The sequence below is a fragment of the Lagopus leucura genome, unplaced genomic scaffold (genome assembly GCF_019238085.1).
Source record: "Lagopus leucura isolate 7727_CA_CO unplaced genomic scaffold, USGS_WTPT01 Super-Scaffold_54, whole genome shotgun sequence".
Classification (NCBI taxonomy): Eukaryota; Metazoa; Chordata; class Aves; order Galliformes; family Phasianidae; genus Lagopus; species Lagopus leucura.
The window spans coordinates 3,906,669-3,927,115 of record NW_024962251.1 but is presented as its reverse complement, the minus strand read 5'-3'; the positions used below and the strand labels follow the sequence as shown (position 1 = coordinate 3,927,115).

At 40.3% G+C, this 20,447-nt stretch overlaps 1 protein-coding gene across 6 annotated transcripts in view; it reads right to left on the bottom strand.

Moving 5' to 3' along the window:
* Positions 1-20,447, bottom strand: part of MOB3B (MOB kinase activator 3B) — an 86,599-nt gene that overhangs the window by 19,760 nt on the left and 46,392 nt on the right. The window lies entirely within an intron of this gene.

Below are 20,447 nucleotides of genomic sequence, written 5' to 3'. Positions count from 1 at the left end.
AACCCACCCCTCACTGTGTGCACATTTCTCTTTGGTGTCCATAAATGTTGACAAGTATCAGTGAATGTCAGTGGGTGCCATTTTTTCTGCACAGAAGAATTCAGTTCTATACCTTTGTTCCATATGCAACTCATGCCAGAGTTGCCAGAGACAGAGTGCCTCCCTGCTGCCATCTGTTGCACAGCAATAAAATCAAAAGAATACCCCTGGGGTAGCTCTACCTCTACTGCCGAACCACCAACATCCTCCTCTGACAACATGGGACAACATTATAAAATAGGAGGCAATACTTTCATAGTAGCCCTAATAAAATATATGATACAGCTAATGTATATAAGTGACAAAACATTTTAATTTTCAATGTTTTTTATTAAAATACAAAAAAGGAGAGCAACAAAACCATAAAAGTAGTGGGATATTGAGCCTGTTTTTGTGAATGTAATGCATCAAGCTGGTTTGACAGAAGCAGCTGCAATTCTTAGTAAGGTCAGATTTAGCTTACTGTAGCAGCATAGGTAGCCAAACACTTAATCACTGTAATGGATCAAGACTAATTGGTACTGGTCTTTGTTCCCTTACTAGTTTAACAGAGAAACAGTTGGTGGCGGAATATTCAGAAATGTGATTTTCACTGCACTGCACTTGATAACATCAATGGCTTTGCATGTGGAGGTAGCTGTTCCACTTGCTGTACAGGCAGAGTTTGTCCTAGATGCAATGGACTGTCTTCTGCCCATCTTATTCAACAGTTTAACATTTTCACAAAGTTAAATTTAATAATGAAGAGAAACTGAAGGATACATCCCTTTGTTCTCAGCTTCATCGGCCACATACACCACTCTGTCTGCTCTTTAATAGAAAAGCTCACGAAGACAACAAGAACAACCTTTCTAAAATATCCTGGAAGTTAGACTACTATGTAGTTGAATACTTGAAAGTAGCAGTATGAGGAATATTTGCAAGTAGACCACCAGGCAACCACAGTGTAGCATCAATAATGACTTCAAAAAACCCTGTCATTAAAAGTTCACCTTGCATAACACTATCTATCACAGAGCTGTCACAAACACCTAAAGGATTCACCTACTTCTATGATTGCACTCTAGCACAATGACTTCAGTGCCATCCTCGTAACTCTGCTTGCTATTTGCTTTGTTGCATTGTCCTGATGTTTCATTTATCCTTCATATTTTTTTTCCAGATTTGAACTACATAACTGTAGTTACTGCTTCTTTAAAAAACAAAACAAAACAAAACAAAAACCTTACCACTAACCAGTCCCACAGCCCTTGGAACCTGGCTCATGGTTTCAACAAGAAAAAACATACATTATTTGTAGAAAGGAGATGGAGAAATTAAATTAACATTCTCAGAAGCTTGAGGGCACTGTACTTTCTGGTCCTGAACAGACATGCCCCAAAATAGAGAATAATTAGTTTCATCTTCCATGGGCTGAAAAACAATTGTTAATGAAGAACATTACTGTAATGAAGAAATATTTTTATATTAACTAAAACAATCCTAATACATCTAGCTGGCAAAGGTGAACAAATCCTTTACTTCTTTGCAGCCCATTTTCCCACTGAACAGTCACAAGCAGCAGGAGCAAAGGGGGTAGCAGTTTCTGTTGCAGGTGAGAGCTTCCACCTGATGGCCTTATAGGTGTGTAGGCACTGAATGTGAGAACATGCAAACAAGACACAGAAATAACTAAAGCAGAACAGCCAGGGGCATATAAACTTGCCACCTACCATTTGTCACTGCAGCACTTCCCCAGCTTTGCAAACCTCTCCCTGTCTCACTTACTTGGGCTATGAAATGAACAGTGAGACACAGCTATCATAGATCTGCTGCTCTTCGTATTCACAAATGGACAAGAAGGATGGCAGAAATGCAGTCTCAAAGAAAAAAAAAAATCTAATGCAACAGAAGAGATTCCAAACACAGTAACAGAATAAATTTAAAGTAATGTCATCAAAATTTGAAAAATCAGAATGAACTGATTCCAGATTTATACTCTGAGGTCAGAATTTGGCCTAATGTCTTCTTCCCACTGCAACTGTTACCGTTACAAATAAATCAAGCACAGAATGCAGTTGTTAACAGTGACCCCTGGGAAATGACTAGCTTAGATTTAGATGCTTAACTTGCTGAAGAGTCAACAGTGCTTTAGTCGAGCCTTCCCCCTTCAAGCTCTTTTTAACATGCAGTCCAAGTTTAATAATTCCTTTCCTGGAAATCTGAATAAGGGAAAAAATGCCTGAGTATTTATTTAAACTTTGGATTCCTTCTGCAACAAAAAAGATTTTCAATAAAGTTGACTGTCTCAGTATCTGAGTACAGTAAGGTGATACTGTAAAGATAAAGAATGAAAAACCACCAAATTAGATTGATAACCTATATTAATGGAACACAAAGAAATACAAAGATGCCAATGGATTTTTTGAGCTAGCTGCTACTTGCTGAAAAAAAGTACTTCTTGGAGCACAACCTGTTGGGACTCAGTGCTGCTGTATGAGAAGAATGTATTGGAAGGATTCCCTTGGTTCCAAACCCCAGGGGTCCTGACTATGTCCTAGTTAAGTGCCACGTTACACAAACGCTCTCAGACATCCCAGTCATACCATGCAAGCTCTTTTACTTCAGGGCTGTACATGCAACTGAGAAACAATGCAACTGAGTAAGAGAATGATGTGTATAGCATAGACAGCAGCAAATACTGCTAATGATAGCTTCCTCCTGCAGCACAGCAGCACTGGCACGCACCAGAACAGCAGTGGCCAGCCACCACCTCCTCCTTGCTCATACCTGCCTACCTGTCCTATACTCTTCTGCTTCATCCAACAGTGCTACCTGCCAGCTTCTACACCTGGGTCAAAACAACCCCATGCAGCAGCATAGGTCTGTGAAAGAGCAATTGGAAAGCTGCATGGCAGAAAAGGATCTGAGGGTGTTAGTCAACAGCTGGAGTGACCTGAGCCAGCAGTATGCCCAGGAAGCCAAGACAGTCTATTACATCCTGGCCTGCAACAGATGTAATGTGTCCAGCAGGACTAGGGAGGTGATGATCACTCTGTTCTCAGACCTGCTGAGACCACAACTCTAATACCGTGCTCAGTTCTGGGCCCCTCACTACAAGAAGGATTTGAGTTGGTGGAACACATTCAGTGACGAGCAATGAAGCTGATGAAAGGACTAGAAAACAAGAGTTATGAGGGGTGACTGAGGGAACTGGGATTGGTCAGTTTGGAGAAAAAGAGGCTAAGGGAAACCTCTTCATCTTCTACAACCACCTGAAAGGAGGTTGCAGTGAGGATGAGTCAGTCTCTTTTCTCAAGTGACAAGTGCTAGGACACAAACAAATGGCCTCAGGTTGCACTAGGGCTGGTTTAGGTTGGATATCAGTGATTATTTCTTCACAGATAGGCTGGTCAGGCCTAAGGAAGTGGTGGAGTCCCCATCCCTGCAGGCACTCAACAGACAAACAGATCTGGCTTTTAAGGACAAGGTTTAGCAGTGACCCTGTAGTGTTACATGGATGGTTGGGCTTGATGATCTGACAGGTCCTTCTAACCTAAATCCTTCAGTGATTCTACGACTCTTTTTACTTGCTAGAAAAGGCTACAACAAAGACTCTGTAAAACATCCAAAACTCAATTCACTCAACATGTTTAAGAAGTTTTAACACTTTATTTTCCACTGGAAATCAGTGAGACTTTCCCTTTCCCCCTTGTGCAGTGACCACCAGCAAGTCAATGGTCTGCTGGTTTAAAACCCAGCTACATGTTCTACAATGTCAGACTCAGGTGTACTTTGGACCTTCTGTATTTGTGTGGTTTGAAGACTTACTTCACTTAAGGAAATCCCTCTGGCAGTTGTGCACAGACAGAGCACTGCACATTTCAACATCTTTTGACAGGCCACAGTCACGTGTCATTCTTTTTTAACAATATACATATAGGAAAAGAAGACTCTTCTCCACTGGCAAAAAGAATGATAATATACTACTGCAAACACTGTTTAAAAATATGCCAACCTCGAAAAGTAAGATTATTTTTACTTTTATGAATGAGAAAGCAGTATTCTTAAAAACCAATGACCTGGAGAAGGCATCTGATCCAAATTCTTCTCTTCTTGCTCCCTAAGTGTTCTCCTCCTCCTACTGTCCCCAGTACTAAAATTTGTGAAAGATAGCCTCAGCAATTGCTGGAAACCTCACTGCAAAACACCTATCCCGATCCAAGCAGATGTTTAACTCAGCATGTTACTCAAGGAAGCATCTGCCTCAAGTGCCAATGAAAACAACGTTGGCTTTGCAGAACTTTGTTCCTCACCAAAATAAGCTGACAACTGCAAAAAGTCAGTGATAAACTAGACTACCATGCACCTACATCCTCCTGATCTTGCCCCACTTTCTGCTCTCACATGAGAGAAAACAGAACAAAGGAATATATCCTGAAGATTACATGGTGTCATTTATTTTTTAAGTGGTGCTGCCACTAACGAAAGGTACTTATGTTCAAGGGGAAAAGAACAAAGATCTGAGAACTGATTGAGGGGTTACACAACTTGAACATCCTGCAGCACTCTCTGATGCTGTACAAGAACAAATGATGAAGGCACTAAATTCTGCCATTTACTAATAACTTAATGAGAAGACACTTCCTAGAAGCATGCAAACACCTAGGTATGCAATACCTGAACAGCTGGAGGACACCTGAAGCGACTCTCCCTCAAATCTGAGGACAGAAGAACCTGAATCCTTGGGCTGCATAAGCCAGGTCCCTTGCATTATTAGGGAAGTTGACAGTGGCTTGTTCCTGCCAATATCCTGACCTCTTCTGAACCTGACCTGCCACTTTATACTTTTGATTCTGCTGCAGCAGAGGAGCAGAAAACTGCAGTACTGGAGAGCAGAATGTTCTGCAGCTGCCTGTACCAAGCAAGGCCAGTCTTGCCAATAAACCCATTAGGATAGATCTGTAGGTCTACAACACGATAAGGAAACTGAGAGCCTGCAAAAGTAGCAGAGTCATGCTTATGTGACTCTGTAACCCATCAAACACACGGAAGTCCCTCCTTCACCATAGAAACAAAATGGGATTTACTGGAACTCTGGATTTAGACAACTTTATGTGGCACATATATTCACAGATTTGGAAATCTATTTAAATAGTAAATAGCGCTCAGCCTCAGCGGTGCAATGTTACAAGTCAGCAATAGGCAGCCACTTCTGGGGCAGACAATGCAGAAAGTTAAGACTCACTTGGCATTATAACAGGTGACAGTTTAGGGTAGGAACAGAGTTTGATGCTGAGTCAACGCAAGAAAAAAGAACGTACTAACACAGGAGTCTGACTAAGGCACAAAAGGAAACACTGCCTCCTCAGCTGACACTTGCAAACAGCTTCATTCCTTGAGTGCTTACTGTGGCCTGACAATTTCTGGGTAATGACTCAGCATCCCTTGTTGAGTACAGCGCTGCCAGTATGGTTTTTATTTTCGTTATTTACTTCTGGCATTTCCAGCAAGTAAACATCCTCCTCCCCCATTTATTTTATAAGAACACCGGAAAAAACATGCTGTTCTACAGGCCCCTCTTAGACTTAGCGCTGCAGCACCAAGCAGCAACATGAAACATTGTTGGAAGTAAGCAGCCTAGTCTTGGGAGCTACACTGGGAACCAGACAAAACAGCCCCCTGTCTCAAGGACGTGTTCTATTCTGGCCTTGATTAAAAAACAAACCCATAGTACAACATTAACAAGAAATTCAAAGATCTGAAAGGTTGGCATGGTTTATATCACAAAAGTAATGTTTGTTCTCCAGATGGCTGCTGTGCTCAATCCCTTTCAGGGGGCCACTAAGAGAAACACTCAGTACTAACAGCTCTCGCAGTACATGCCATGTTCTGACCCTTTGACATCTGCACTGACTTAGGAATCCATTACGCACACAAGGGTATCTTTAGTGTACACGGATAGCTGTTTGGAAAGATTTAGAAGTTTTAGAGAAGTTATTTTTCCCCTCCAGAAAAATGCAGCTCTCCCATGAGACAGGGAAAGACAAGTAACCAGGAGCATGCAATGAAAACTTCAGAGTCAGAATTCTGTTCCAGAAGCCCAGGTGAAAGCAGGAATGGAGCCCAGAACCTTGACACTGCTGGAGTTAACCTTGCCTTGCAGTAGTGCTGCCTCCAGCCAAGCCCAGCATCTGGGAGAGAAATATGGACGCTGATTAGCAAGAGTCACTCGGGGTTTCCAGAGTTGCTTTCAACTAAACCGTGCCTTTATATCACTGAATCTGGGTTTAACACAACAGGTGCTTTACAGCTGTTAAAGGACTTGTAAACTTGAATGGATCCATCAGTGTGAGAAAAAGGAGTCGGCTCCCTCCCAGCACACTGAAGCATTCTTAAATATTGGGGTGCTAAGCCACAGCTGCTCTTCAGAAATCCGCAGACGGAACTTTGCCCCAGCTGCCACCGCTTCCTTTCCCTGCTCAGTCAGGGGCACGGGTGAATTTGAGTATTTTGATTGCATATGTTCTGATAAAACTTTACTCCTAAAGCACAAGCCAATGACTCTTGGATTTACAACATACTCAAAACCTACAATTGACCATACAAAGAAGCCCAGATGATGTAAATGGACTCTTCCAATAACAAAGCTAAGCAGCATAATATTATTGTAATGCCTCTAGCAAAGGATAGTTACAACATCAATTTCAAAAGTTGCATTGACTTGAGCTTAACAAAATATTTTTGCAAGATGAATGCAGTAGTCAAAGTTTTTAATGAAAATACATCCATTAAAATCAAATGCTCTGCAGGATAAGAGCTCTTCTAACACAACAAATAAAAGAAGCATTTTAAAATACCTGGCCAAAAGCATGTCCATTTGCTGTATTACCAAATTCAACTGTGAGAGGGAAGCACTCTTAATTTACCAGAGTAAAAATTCCTCTTTAAAAGACCTTCCACAAGGTTAATGCACTCCCCTTCTTTCCCTCACTCATCCTCCTTCATCCAATTGTCACTCAACACTTCTTGGAATAAAAAAGATTTTTGAAAGCCTTGAATTCAACCTCTAGCAGAAACACCTCAGACTCAATTAGTTATGGGCAGTATCAGAACAGGAATCATCAACAGAACATTTATGTATTATGTAAGGAGTATTTCTACGATGGAACAGTTTCAGCCGCATGAACTCTTCCTGGGGTCTTGTAAACTGCCTATAAATATTTTCTGCTATTCTATTTAATACCGACTGAGTATCACAGAACTGAAAGGGAAATAAAGCAAAGATTGTTTTTGCTTCATTTCTTTTCCTTGAAGCTGTTTATTTCATGTAAAAGAAAACAGTCAATAGATCTTTATTTTCATATCTGAAAATCTTGAAAAAGAGCAAAACCAAACCCAGAAAGTATAATTAAGGTATCTGCTTTTCATACAAATTAATAAAATTCTTTTTTGTGTATGCACAAACAGTATTTATCTCCATTCCACTTCCCAGACCAGACACACAATAGATACTGCTCACACTTTTGCCTTGCTTTCATCTCACACCTGAAGCTGAAAAGCTCATCAGGTCCCCACAGTGCTTTTATTAAGCAGGGACAATTTAATTGAAAACAGTATTTATAGGGTTTTTTGTTTTTTTCTAGCATAATTTTAGAAACCTACGCTAAGACTTATCATAGAATGGTTTAAGATCACCTAGTTCCAACCCCTTGCTATAGGCAGGGACACCTCCCTCTAGATCAGGTTGCTCACAGCCCCATCCACCTGGCCGTGCTTTCTGAGAGGGGGGTCGCCCACAGCCTCTCTGGGCAACCTGTTCCTGTGTGTCACTACCATGACAGTAAAGAATTTCTCCCTTATATCCAGTCTAAATCTACCCTCTTCCAGCTTAAAGCCATTTCCTCTCGACCTGTCACTACTCGCACTTATAAAAAGTCCCTCCCCAGCTTCCTTGCAGGCTCCCTTTCAGGTTCTGGAGGGCCCCTCTAAGGTCCCCCTGGAGCCTTCTCCCTCTGGAGCCCCAGCTCTCTCAGCCAGTCCTCATAGAGGAGGTGCTCCAGCCCTCTGATCATCTTCGTGGCCCTTCCCTGGACCCACTCCAACAGCTCCGTGTCCTTCTTGTGCTGAGGCTCCAGAACTGGACACAGTACTCCAGGTGAGGCCTCACGAGAGCAGAGCAGAGGGGCAGAATCACCTCCCTGGACCTGCTGGTCACTCTTGTCTTGATGCAACCCAGGATATGGTTGGTCTTCTGGACTGCAAGCACACACTGCTGGCTCATGTTGAGTCTTTCATCAACCAACACTCCTGAATACTTTTCCCAAGGGCTGCTCTCAAGCCATTCTCCTCATTCTACTTACACTAGCAAGAGTGGTTACTGCAGTTCAGTGGCAGAGCACAACACATTTTTCAGTTTATTGCTAAGAGACTGATTTATCTGTATGTTTAACATTAATCATCTCAGGACTAAACATTCATTCATCCTTATGTTTCACGTCTTAATGTCTGTATGTTTTTATCTACATGTTTAATTAAGTTTACATGATCTCTGCCACTGTTCATGAGGTGTTTAACATCAATCACCTGTTAGGCTTATGGAGATTTATATGGTTCTGCTGCAGCTAACACAGTTGGAAAGCAGACCACGATCTTGAATTGATAAAACTTGTGTGTAAAATCTGACAAGTGCTGGCAGCTTTATGTATCTGGACACCTAAAACTTTCTGTCTTTAAAGAAACATATAAGAGTATGGTGTTGGCTCAGCAATTATCCTAAAATATCTTCAAGCAGTAGGCAGTGTTGCAGGTTCTCTTTGCAACCTCTGTAGAGTTTGCAGGCTTTGAGTCTGTGTTTTCTGAGTACCAGTGAACTGACTGCACCTGACGATGCTGATGAAGAGACACTAGCACTTGGAGGGATGTCTGTTGTGTGTTTTTGTAAAAAGGATGATCAAGAACTAGGCAGAGAGCTTCAATCCATTGTAGATTCACTCTGCTGGCATGCACTTAACTATTAGTGTAGGTCAGGGCTCTGGCAAGCTGGAGCAGACTTTCAAAAAGGTTTCATTTTTGCAATCTGAAGAGTATCCATAAGCTCCAGGCTTAAGCCAGCTTTTCCACAGAAGAAAAAGCATGAATAAATCATAAAGAACACAGATTTGTTATTCTCCTCCTGAGTAGTCACAAGATTGATGTTTCTATTTCTGGTTTCTAAAATCCAGAAGGCAGTGTCCATAATAGACACCTAAAATCTTCTTTTAACCCAGTGAGGATTTCCAGTGCCTTAAAAAACAGAAGATCTTCATGTTGGTGAGTGGGACAGGCCAGCAACTGATGCTTTGGTGATGATCCAGGAAGCGAGTGCAATTTGTTACAAGAGTATTTTACAACTGGAGAATACCTGTTACACACAGCAGATACTGACTAGTTCTTGAGATCACAGGCTTGAGTTGTGCCTTCTTTTTTCTACCTATCTGAGAGATAAACACAGGGCAGGACCATCTTTGCATGGCCATGGAAGTGGTTAGAATCAATGTCCATGAATACCTATAGTTCCAGAGCAAAGAATTCACTGCTAGTAACCACAGCAGGATAAAACTGATGGTCTGCAAGGACCAAATACTTGACTTTCCCAACTTGGATTGCATAGTTTCTAATCGATACCAGAACAAACACTGAACAGAAGATTTAATCTTTAACAGTAGCACAGTCTGCTCTGTTGGTGCACTGCAAGAGACTTCTGCATGAGAGGTGGAAGGACATGATGAGATCTAACGATACCTTATGTATCTAAAGGACAGTGCCTTAATATGCAGGTACACATGAGCTCACTGAACCTTCAGAAGATTTCTATGAATGCTTACTGTACAACAATGCATTTAGACAAGTTCTGTAGGGATGTGCATTTCCTGAGACCTACTGGGTTCATCTATTGCATTTAAGGCTTAACATCTGACTCTTAAGAAAAATTACTGAAGAGGGTCTCTGGTCCACCATCCAGATTCAGCACGAGTTTGTGCTGGGAAATACAATGGCATTTGAAGAAAAATGAAGAAAAATAATTGGAGACTGTGTTCAAAAAAACACCACACTGACTGTAAAAACCAAGACAAAATAGAAGCAGTATGTAAGAAAGGGGTGACTCCATTTGGCCCATAACAGAATGATGCCTTGGTGTAGTGTTTATCAATATTTAGGACATTGAAATTCACTCATTAACTGCTGCATCGTTATACTTTCTACTTACAGGATAATTGGGAATCCACTCATTTCCAGAAATACTGCTTTTTGTATTAGTGAAAAATGAGTTAATACAGGGAAAAAAGAAGAAAAAGCAATATGTATATTTATGCACATATTATACTTACTAATTGATGTTAAAAATTCAAAATTGCTATTTCAGGAAACTGAGCTACGTTTACTTGGAACCCGTGCATACAAATGTTCACAAATTGCTGAATGGATGATTTTATATATGTACATACACACTAAATCTTTGAGTATGTCTCCCAAAATTAACCGCAAGTTTGAGTCTTCTTGGTTCTGAGAGAAGCTTGAAACTAGATCAAGAATACTACACAAATTTGTCACAAAAACCTCTCTCTTACTAAGACAGAAAGCTCAATCAAAAAGTGCCTTTTAATTTGTGTGTGAGTTCTCCTGCATGACACTGGTCCCCACTCATTTAAAATTTGCTGGATCATCCTAAACAAAATACTTTGCTATGGTTTCAGACATTGCTCCTTGAGACCCTGTGTAAATCACAGTAAGTCCCAACAAAACTGTTGCCACTGCTCCTGAGGGTATCACTAAACAACCAGGCAACAGGAAGAATGCACTAAACATAAAGAAGAGAAATCTCTCCCTATGTACAGATCATGAAGCAGCAGGTATATTTTGTCACACTTCCACTTCCTTCCTAGCAGGAAATTTAGTGTTAGAATAAAAGCTGCATCAGTCCCTGAATCTGAGATGTTTGTGGCACCTTGCCAATTCAAAAAATCTGTTTATAGCACAGATGTTTTCACTATGGACTACTAAGTATAAAAAGCAGCTGTAGTATCTCTGTTGAACCTTCTCATGCAAAAAGGCGAGCATGCAGCAGCTCTAAAAATATTTAAGAAAGAAATCCAAGTGCAAAACATGTAGCCTCAGTGGTTAGCACATAAATCAACTTCTTGCATCTGCTTACCTTTTAATTAGTGTTTCCAGTTAGATTTAAACTGTAACAACTGAGATCCCTCAATCAAATGTTTCTCTTTGATTTTTCCAACAAGCCCTTTGTGTGACAGGGATGAGTGATCTCTGCCATTCTGATTTGCAATCATTTTAGAAACCCCGTAATCTGGGGGAAAGAGGAGGAGGTAATACAACCTCCAAAAGTAAATTCCCTAACCTATTCTTTGAGCATCTGATTTCAACAAAGCATCACACTCCTGTTGTCAGAAAGCTCTGAGCACAAGTAAAACAAAAATTGAATAACAGCACAAAGACAGTCGATGGTAAAATTGCGTATGGTTAGCACAGACTATTTTATGACTTTGGTTTATGATGCTATCTGAAGAAGGGTGGGTATAAGCTCAGGCCTAATATTAAGCAGAGAAAGTCGGACTTTATGGAATCACAGTGATGTCCCACATTTTTGCTCTTTGTCCTTTGCTTCACTTCATTTATCCTCTTGTCAATTAACTCCAAAGTATTTCTCTCTGCAGGTGGCAGATTGCAAAGCTCTTCTGAGTTCTGCCAGTCTCTAAGGTCTGGCCTTTCTCCCACTCTTCTCGTCTTCTGTAAAAGTAAACTTTGTAAATTGTCTGTCAGTTAACCAGTTGATTTAGTTTTGATACCTTACACATTTCTTCATTAGCTAGATATTCATTAGCTTGTGTGTTATCTTAAACCTCAAGTTTCATTTAGCATTTTTATTTATCAAAACTGATATCCTGTGATGAGAAAGCTGTGAACATCTCAGTGTGACAATGGACAGAATAAAACTAATCAACAGTTAATTCTCCTAAGCACTTTTGGGTCTACTTGGCATGCTTTGAATGTGATGACTAGCAAAACTGTGAATGACACCATGAATTGATCCGTATCTGTCTAGCTCCAGTTAGGTAGAAATCAGTACTGCATATTGAAATTACAACGAGATTTAACTACTTCTACAGCCCAGTAGAAATAAAAGGTTTCTGATTTGTGTGTGATCCACGTGAATAAATGCATCTTGCTCAGAAACAGGAAGAAAAAAATGAGGCTGCACAGTATTTGAAAAAAGAGCTGTAGTTCCCTACAATAATGCAAGCTCACTAAGAAACAGAAGGATTATTCTGTGTGAAGACTTTCTGCACAGAGCTTTTACGATGACTCTTTGGAGCTCCCTGGGATACTGCATAAGAGCCGAAGAATGGATCTTCCTCCAGCAATGACAAAATTAGTATGCCCAGAAACCCAGGATGATTATGACCAAAATTCCCTATGGCTCCTGGGATGTGTCTGAGCACTGAAATTGAACAACCAACCCTAACCCCACAAATAAACAAATTTCTTGCCTACTACTTCCTTGAAAATCTAAAATTTTTAATAGTAGCATAAAGAATGCTGATAAGACAACAACAAAAAAAGCTGTTGTACTCAGTGCCCAAAGTACCACTATATTAATAACTTAAAAGATCTATTACAGTGTCAAAGATAGAAGTGACTTTCAGCTTACCATCCACCACTATGTCTGTCTTCCTGAAACTCAGAAGTCAGGAAGATCCAGCTCCCATGCTGGAATAGTGGCCAGCTGTTGCTCTCCATGCCTGCATTGCAGCCCTCTGCTCAGCAAGCTCCTGTCACATGGACATGCCCCTAAGCCAGCTCCTCTGCTCCCAGATCAGAGGTATTTCCATATCTTTCCTCATCTTTGTTGGTCTCTGAGATTTCCTAACAAGACCTTCTCTGTGATGAAGAGACAACTATGAAATGTAGTAATGAAATTTATACAATAGTAGAAATACACATTTTGTCTGGCTGATGCTGCACTGTTTTTCCTAATCTGGATGGTAAGAATCACCTCAGACACAATCTGAGAAAGAAACCAGGCTTTTTTCCTGAATGCATCACTTCATACTTCACCTACACCAACATACATCTGCTTTTTTATTGCAGTTACTGACCCATGGGATCTGCAGTTCTTCCAAGTCAGCCCCTGTTCTGCTACCTTGAATACCTTTCTATTATCAACAAACATTATCTGTTACCTCACTGCTCACATTCTTTCTTGCCTCTCACTTATGAGCACACTAAGGAATCCATATTCCAGCCTGTAAGGCTGCAGAACTTCACTGCTGAATGTACTAAGTTTCACAGTGCAAGATTTCAACGATCTACCCCTCCTCTTCAATTCCTTTTCTAGCCAACAATTTATGCATTTAACATCTGCAGTTTAGCATTACAAAAGTGGCTTTTAGTACACAAACTTCATTGTTGTATCATGATCAAGAAGGTTTTTTTTTTTTTTTCATCAGGATTCATTAAAAAAAAAAAAAAAATGAAGAAAGATAGGGAAAATCCCTTGTATGCAGCATTCTTCAGTCCCATTGGAACTTGAGTTGCAAAACCAGAAAAATCCGCTACATATCAGGAGGTAACGTGAGACTGCTCAATTAAGAAAGCACTGAAAATAAGTCAGAATATCAATTCACCCTAAAACAAGTTTTCCAGAAGACTAAAGTATACAGTAAAATGACTCCATGGTGATGCATCAGCTGAAAACAGACTATTTTTTTGAAACCTTTTCTGTTGGCCACAGTTACACTCGTGTTACCACAACCAGTTATCCAGAGCATTGTCACAGTGCAGTCAAACAGGTAGGGGAGAGAGCTCAGATGAAAAAATACAGAATGTCAGGAGACGAAGCACAAAAGGCAAAGCTTCTGGATACAGAGAAGGATTTTACTAAGAAAAATGATATTTGAATTGACTGATTTCAGGGAGGAAAAAGCAGCCAGGAAGACAGGGTCACACTTAATTCCTGAAGTAAAGCAGCAACAGGCTAGTTTGTTATAGCTTTCCTTGCAATAATCCTTTTTTAAAGGAATGGTTTGACTCTTTTGGAAAGAAAAGTACCACATTCAAGAACCAATTTCAGTTGCCACTGAAGCTGGAAGGTCTAGCTTTTTGCTCCCTGCTCTATTAGCTGCACATCCTCCCTCCCCACCTCCCAGCAATGCCCTGCAAGTTGCTAACAGCCGGTTAGCCATGTCAGCTTAACTAACACTTTCTTTTATTTCAGCTCTGCCTACAGGTGCATGCCATCACCAAGAACTAACCTGATGCCTTAAGTGTACAAGGATTTTGTAAACAGCTCCTCCCACTTATAGCTCAAAGAAATCTTCTACAGCCTTCCAGCTCTTCTTCACTCTTTCAGTCAGGAAGATAATGCCTTAGAGTAACCATTCCTTCCAAGCACATTTAGGCACAGCTGGACTGGCTGGCCGTGACTATAATGCATTATTACCATAAGCTGTTCTGGGCCCTCAATATGACCACCCTTTCTAATTTTGACCTTCCTTATTTTTTCCCCCACTAGAAGCGTGGATTCATGGACTGCCCACTGCCCTGTACCATGTGCTGCCTCCTGTGCACTCCAAGCATCCAGAAGGCAAGGAGTCTTCAAATGGTCTCTGAAATCTGGCATTTATGTACTTATGTGCTCAAATTATTAGTAATTTCTGATAGTTTTGGCAGAGGTAAACATTGCACTGGGATTTTAAAAGCCTCTCCATGCTCTTATTTTTTTTTTTTTTTTTCCTTAGAGACCATAAAAAATAGAAGTTAATGCAAAGAGTTTTGTGCTTCTGCATTACTTCAAATATTTTCAAGTAGGAAGACAACTCAAAATCCGACTGTGAACAGCAGATTATCTCCATAAATACATGAAATATAAACTGGATCCTTTGTGGCTGTCTGTCTTTCGGGATAACCATGTGAGCTACAAGGCAATGTGTACAAGGCAGCTCAAATGTGGTATGCAGATGGAAAGTTTAATAGGTATCTTTAAGTACCATTAGATGATTTTACAGCTGTTGCTTGTCCCTGGCCAACAAGGGGAAGTAGGCCATTAAAGATGTTATGCTAAAAAAGAAACCATCTGCCAAAACCAGCATAGGCTGGTTGGGTGAATTAGCAGCTGCAGCTACAGTCTACAGCTCAGAGGACTTACATGGCTTTTTTCTGACTGTCTCCAGCCATGAGGAATTAACAATAGAAGGCTTAAAAAGAAAGGACTGTCCATTTTGCTTAGTAGTGTGTACTGGAAGTTCACACGGAAGATACACTTACTGTTTTGGGTTCATATTCTGACAAACAAGTTGCCAGTCGAAACGTCAGTCCAAGGAGAACTGGACTGGTGGTAGAAGTGCACAGCTTTTAACTTGTGTGTGGGTGGCTTAGATCTAGACCACATGAAAGTGCGTTACAAAAGAAAATACCAGGGACACACAGCAGCCAGAGACAAAATATAAACATGAGAACAATATTACTCCCTGCTGTTCTCTTCAAGGAGAAAATATTATGAAAATGAAAATATGTTCTTAAATGAATTTTCATTACACTCAATGACATGGAAAAAAAAAAAGGCAAATTAATCTGTATAAGCTTGATCTTCAATATGCAATACTTCTTGTAATCAGTTACACTACTGTGAAGGCAATTTCCATTTTTAAGTCATCGTGACTTGATTTGTGATCTGATTCACAGTCTGTGTTTCCATTCTGCCTTTTTCTATTTGTCTACAGAACATAGGTCTATCATTCAAGAAATATGACAAGTCAAAGAGCATGTAACTAGCTGCATTATGGAAGGTTTTCTGCATGTCAGCATCGATCACTACACCTTCTGTTACCACTCACAAGAGCCATTTGCCTTTGTCTCATAGCGCAGCTTCCAGCATTGCTATCAGCTATGGTTTTGGATGGGGTTTGAAAGAGAGGGATTGTCATCCACCATTTACAGCAAGGCACATTTCAGCAGCAGATCTCTTTCAGGTTAGCTTCTATCTGTGGTTACATCAAAATGTTAACAAAATTCCAATTGAGAGGTAGTTCTAATTACATCAAAGAATTGTAGGACTTGCTTTAAGTGACTACATTGAATCTCTCTAGTATCTGCTGGAAGGAAAGTCCAGCCAGAGCTCAAGCAACCTGAGAGTTTTAGATTGGCAACTTGGTAATGGAAGAGCCAACAAAGAGAAATGCTCAGCTGGACACAGTACTTCCAAGAAGAAAGAGATGATGGGGAACATAAAAGTCACACTGCAGCCTTGTGGCTGCAATAACCTCAAGGATCCTAAGAGGAAACACAAGTGAAAAAGTCAAAGCTTTCTGAGAGCTGAAATAGAGTTGATATTAGCAAGGCCTGAGAAGAGCAACAAGACTGAATTCCACACATCCTTCTGAAGCACAGTTAAGGTTCATGAAAACAAAGGCCTATTTGTGAAGAGGGCAGGGAAACGGGTGTCAAAAATGCTCAGCAAAGTGAAAAGAGGCAAAGAAATCACTGAGCACCTTGCTATGTCTTTACCACTGAAACTGTCCTTCAGGATCGCATACCACTGAGAGCAGAGAGAACACCTAGAAGAAGGAAGACTTACATTGTTGGAGGAGGACCTGATCAAGGAGCACTTAAATAAGCTGGGCATATTGAACTCCATGGGGTCTAATGGGTTACACCTGTAAGTGCTGAGGGAGATAGTTGATGGTGTCATGAGGCCATTCTTGACTACTTTTCAAAAGACATGCGACTCACAGTGGACCTTGATCACTAGCTATCCGTTCTGTTTTCAAAAATGGCAATAAAGAAGATGAGGGGAACTAGGCTAGACAGACTCCCTCATTCCCTGAGACAGTGATGGACAAAATCCTTATAGCAAGCGTTTGCAAACACATAAAGGACAAGAAGCTGACTGGGAGTGGTCAGCAATGTACACAAGGGGAAGTCACACTTATCCAAGCTGATAGTCTTTACAGTAAGGTGATTAGCTTGGTGGATAAGGCAGGAGCAGTAAACATTGTTTACATTGACTTTAGTGAAGTCTTTGACACAGTATCCCATAATGTCATCCCAGATAAGCTAGTGAAATATGCATTAGGTATGCAGAGAGTGAGGTGGATTGAAAATTGACTAAATGGCTAGGTCCAGAGGATTGAGGTCAGTGACAGAAAGTACAGCAGTCCACGCTACCAAAAGTTTTCACCAATGATGTGGGTGGTGGAGCAACGTGCCAGAAGTTTGCAGATAATTCAGAAATGATCCAAAGCTGGAAAGAACGGCTGATAAACCAAACTGCACGCTGCTGGGCCTAGGGCCCTCAAAAGGCTGGAAGCTAGTGTCATTAAGTTCAATATGGGTAAATGCAAAGTCCTGTCCCTAGGGGTAACAATCATACACCGGTACATTCTTGGGCTGTGTAGCTAAAAGCAGATTTTCTGAAAAAGACCTTGGTGGACAAGAAACTGATCGTGAACCAGCAAAGTGCTCCCACGGCAAAAGACGCCAGTAATATCTTTGGCTGCAATAGGAAAAGGTAGAAGGTCAAAGAAGATGATCCCTCCCTCTCCTAAGCAGCAGTGGGGCAACAGTTTGAGTGCTATGTCCAGTTCTGGGAATCTTCAAAGCAAGAAAGACAGGACTTCACTGGATTGATCCCAGCACTTTGCCACAAAGAAGTTAAAAGGACAGGAACATCTCTCATATGTGAGGAGAGGCTGAAGTGGGGTCCTTCAGCCTGAAGAAGAGAAGGCTTCAGAGCATCTATGTATATAAATACTGGTAAGAGGGAATGAAGACACGGGGGCCATTTCTGCTCCATAGCACCTACTGACAGGATAGGAGGCAACAGGCACTAATTATAATACACAACATGCTATCTGAGCCCAAGAAAACTCTTCTTTGATGTGAGAGTGGTCAAACACTGCAACAGGTTACTTAGAGGCTGTGGAGTCTCCACCTCCAGAGATGTTCAAAATCCAGCTGACTTGGTCCTGGACAACCTGTTCTGCATGATCACCCTTGACCCAGAAGGTTGGATCAGATCATCTCAAAGGTCCCTTTCAGTCTAAATTAACCTATGATTTTGACAGTCGTACTGTCAAAAATGCTCAGCAAAGCCTGTGTACCTGAGGAAAAGCAGAATATGACTCCTGACACTGGATAGTTCGTTCTTATTGCTGCAAGAGGAGTGAAAATAAGTGATTTACCAATTTACTAACATTTATAAATGCCTATTTAGTAACCTGAGGCAGGTAACAGTTTATCACAGTACACAACACATTTTAAGACTGAAAAGGAGTTTGGAATTTTCCATTTTTAAACATCAAAGTACTAGCAAAACTGGGAGCTCTGAATTCTCAGAGGGAATAAATCTTTAATCAGACCTCTAACTGCATGTGTGGCCTCCACAGTTATACATCTCTACTTGTACTGTGCTGATAGGAAGGCACAGTTCATCATCTGTTTCTGTTACAGGTTAGCTTTTATGGGTTTGAGTGCAGGATAAAGTTTTAAAGTTTTGCACAACACGGAAATCCTGACAGAGAACAGTTCTGTTTGTCCCATACTGTATCACATTAAAATATGTTTTGTACATTAAGATAGTACTGGCTTATCTCTAAGGATATACGTGTGTTGGAGAAATATTCCCAGACTTCTAGCACACGTGTGATTTAGTACAGAATAGGCTGCAGCTAGGAAAAAGAACTGGACTTTTTTGCTTGTGCATTTTGGCCTCCACAATCTGAATTACTTCCAATGACAGAAATCCTTAGATTAATTCGTGTAGTTATACAATATAAAATCATTTTTTCCTTCTACAAGTTTTATGGAAGACTCAGATTGAAGGTTTAGAAATCTCACTGGGATTCAAAGAATTTTCCTAAAGCCTGACTCTATTCCCTTCATACTTGTATCTGTTGCAAAATTCAGCCTAATAATTAAAAAATTAAAAATTAAAAAAAATCAGGGAAAACTACAATATCAACAAAACAAAAAGACCGTAGTAAAACAGAGATGTATTTTGTAAATTATTTTTATAAAATAACTGCCCACTTGGAAAAAATCCTACTCAAAAGATTAAGAAAGACATTGTAGCCATCATCATTTATTATAAGAATGGAAAGGTTTTTTTAACACTATTTAAAGAAGAACTGTTAAGAAACATTTTGAAACTGAATGGAAGGAAGATTTGCGTGTTTTAGAAGGTGGGCCTTCATGATATGAGACATGTTAGGATAAGCTCAGGAAGATAACAAAAGAGATAACAAGCACATCCTTCATTTCAGCTGAAAGCTACGTTCCATGAAAAAAATTTTTCATCTTGAATATTTACATAATCACTTGTTTTATTGTAAAGTTCCTCAGCTCCTGTGCAAGTACCTGCAGCTTCAAAGGGAAATCCTCAGCACTCTCCAACCCAGTTATCTGCAGGAGGAATAGAATATGCAAAAGCCAAACTTCATCACAACTCTGGTAGCAAAAATCCACAAGTGAAAAACTGATTCCTTTGTGTCAGTAACACTCAAGTGCTTTTTTTTTTTCATAAAACAATTATATTACTGCATTGTTCTTTCATACATACTGTTAACTGATAATCAGTCAGCTCAGATAACAGTTCAGCGTGAATAATAAAATGAGCAACGATTTTCTTTACAAAATTTTTGTCTTTGAGTGTAACAGGTACTGTGTCATAAGGAGTTTTTAGAATATGGTCAGCCAAAGAGAATCTAAGAAGCACTCGAAGGAGCTCAGGTGAAGATGAAAGACAAAATGGGAGTAAACTTTTAGACTCCTTATTTTCACTTCAAAGGAGAACAAAAGGATGTATCCTCCTTTCTAACCCAAATCTTCCAACCACTCTTTTCTTAACCTGTAAAATTTTGGGGTGGGAGAAATTCTTACCTTCAGAAAGCCCAAAGTATCAGAAAATTGAAATGAACAAATTAGCAAATCAGCATGAAGATAACAAAGTAGGACTGGCATTTGTGAGATGCAGATTCCCAGAAGAATCTCCCAGATCAAAGTGTGTTCTAGCACCTCCAAGGGAATCTCTAAAATGCCAGTACTTGGAAACTGGGTAAACGGCACCCTGCTCTTTTCCAATATTTGTTTTCCCAAGATATCCAAAGGCAGACCAGGCAGCACAAACTCTTACTCTAAACTTGTACAACTATTCTTCTGCAAATCACGTCCTCAAAATCTATCAATATAGAAAAAATATTTGATAGATTGTCATCTTGTATGTCCTGAGTAAACAAATAACAGGGCAAAAACTTTCTGCATTTGCTTTGTTGAAGTTCCCATGGGAATCAAAATTGCAAGCTTTCTCCTTTAATGGGATGGCTAAAAATGTATGGTATTGGAGTTTGAAGACCTCAGTTTTTACTTCCATTGCT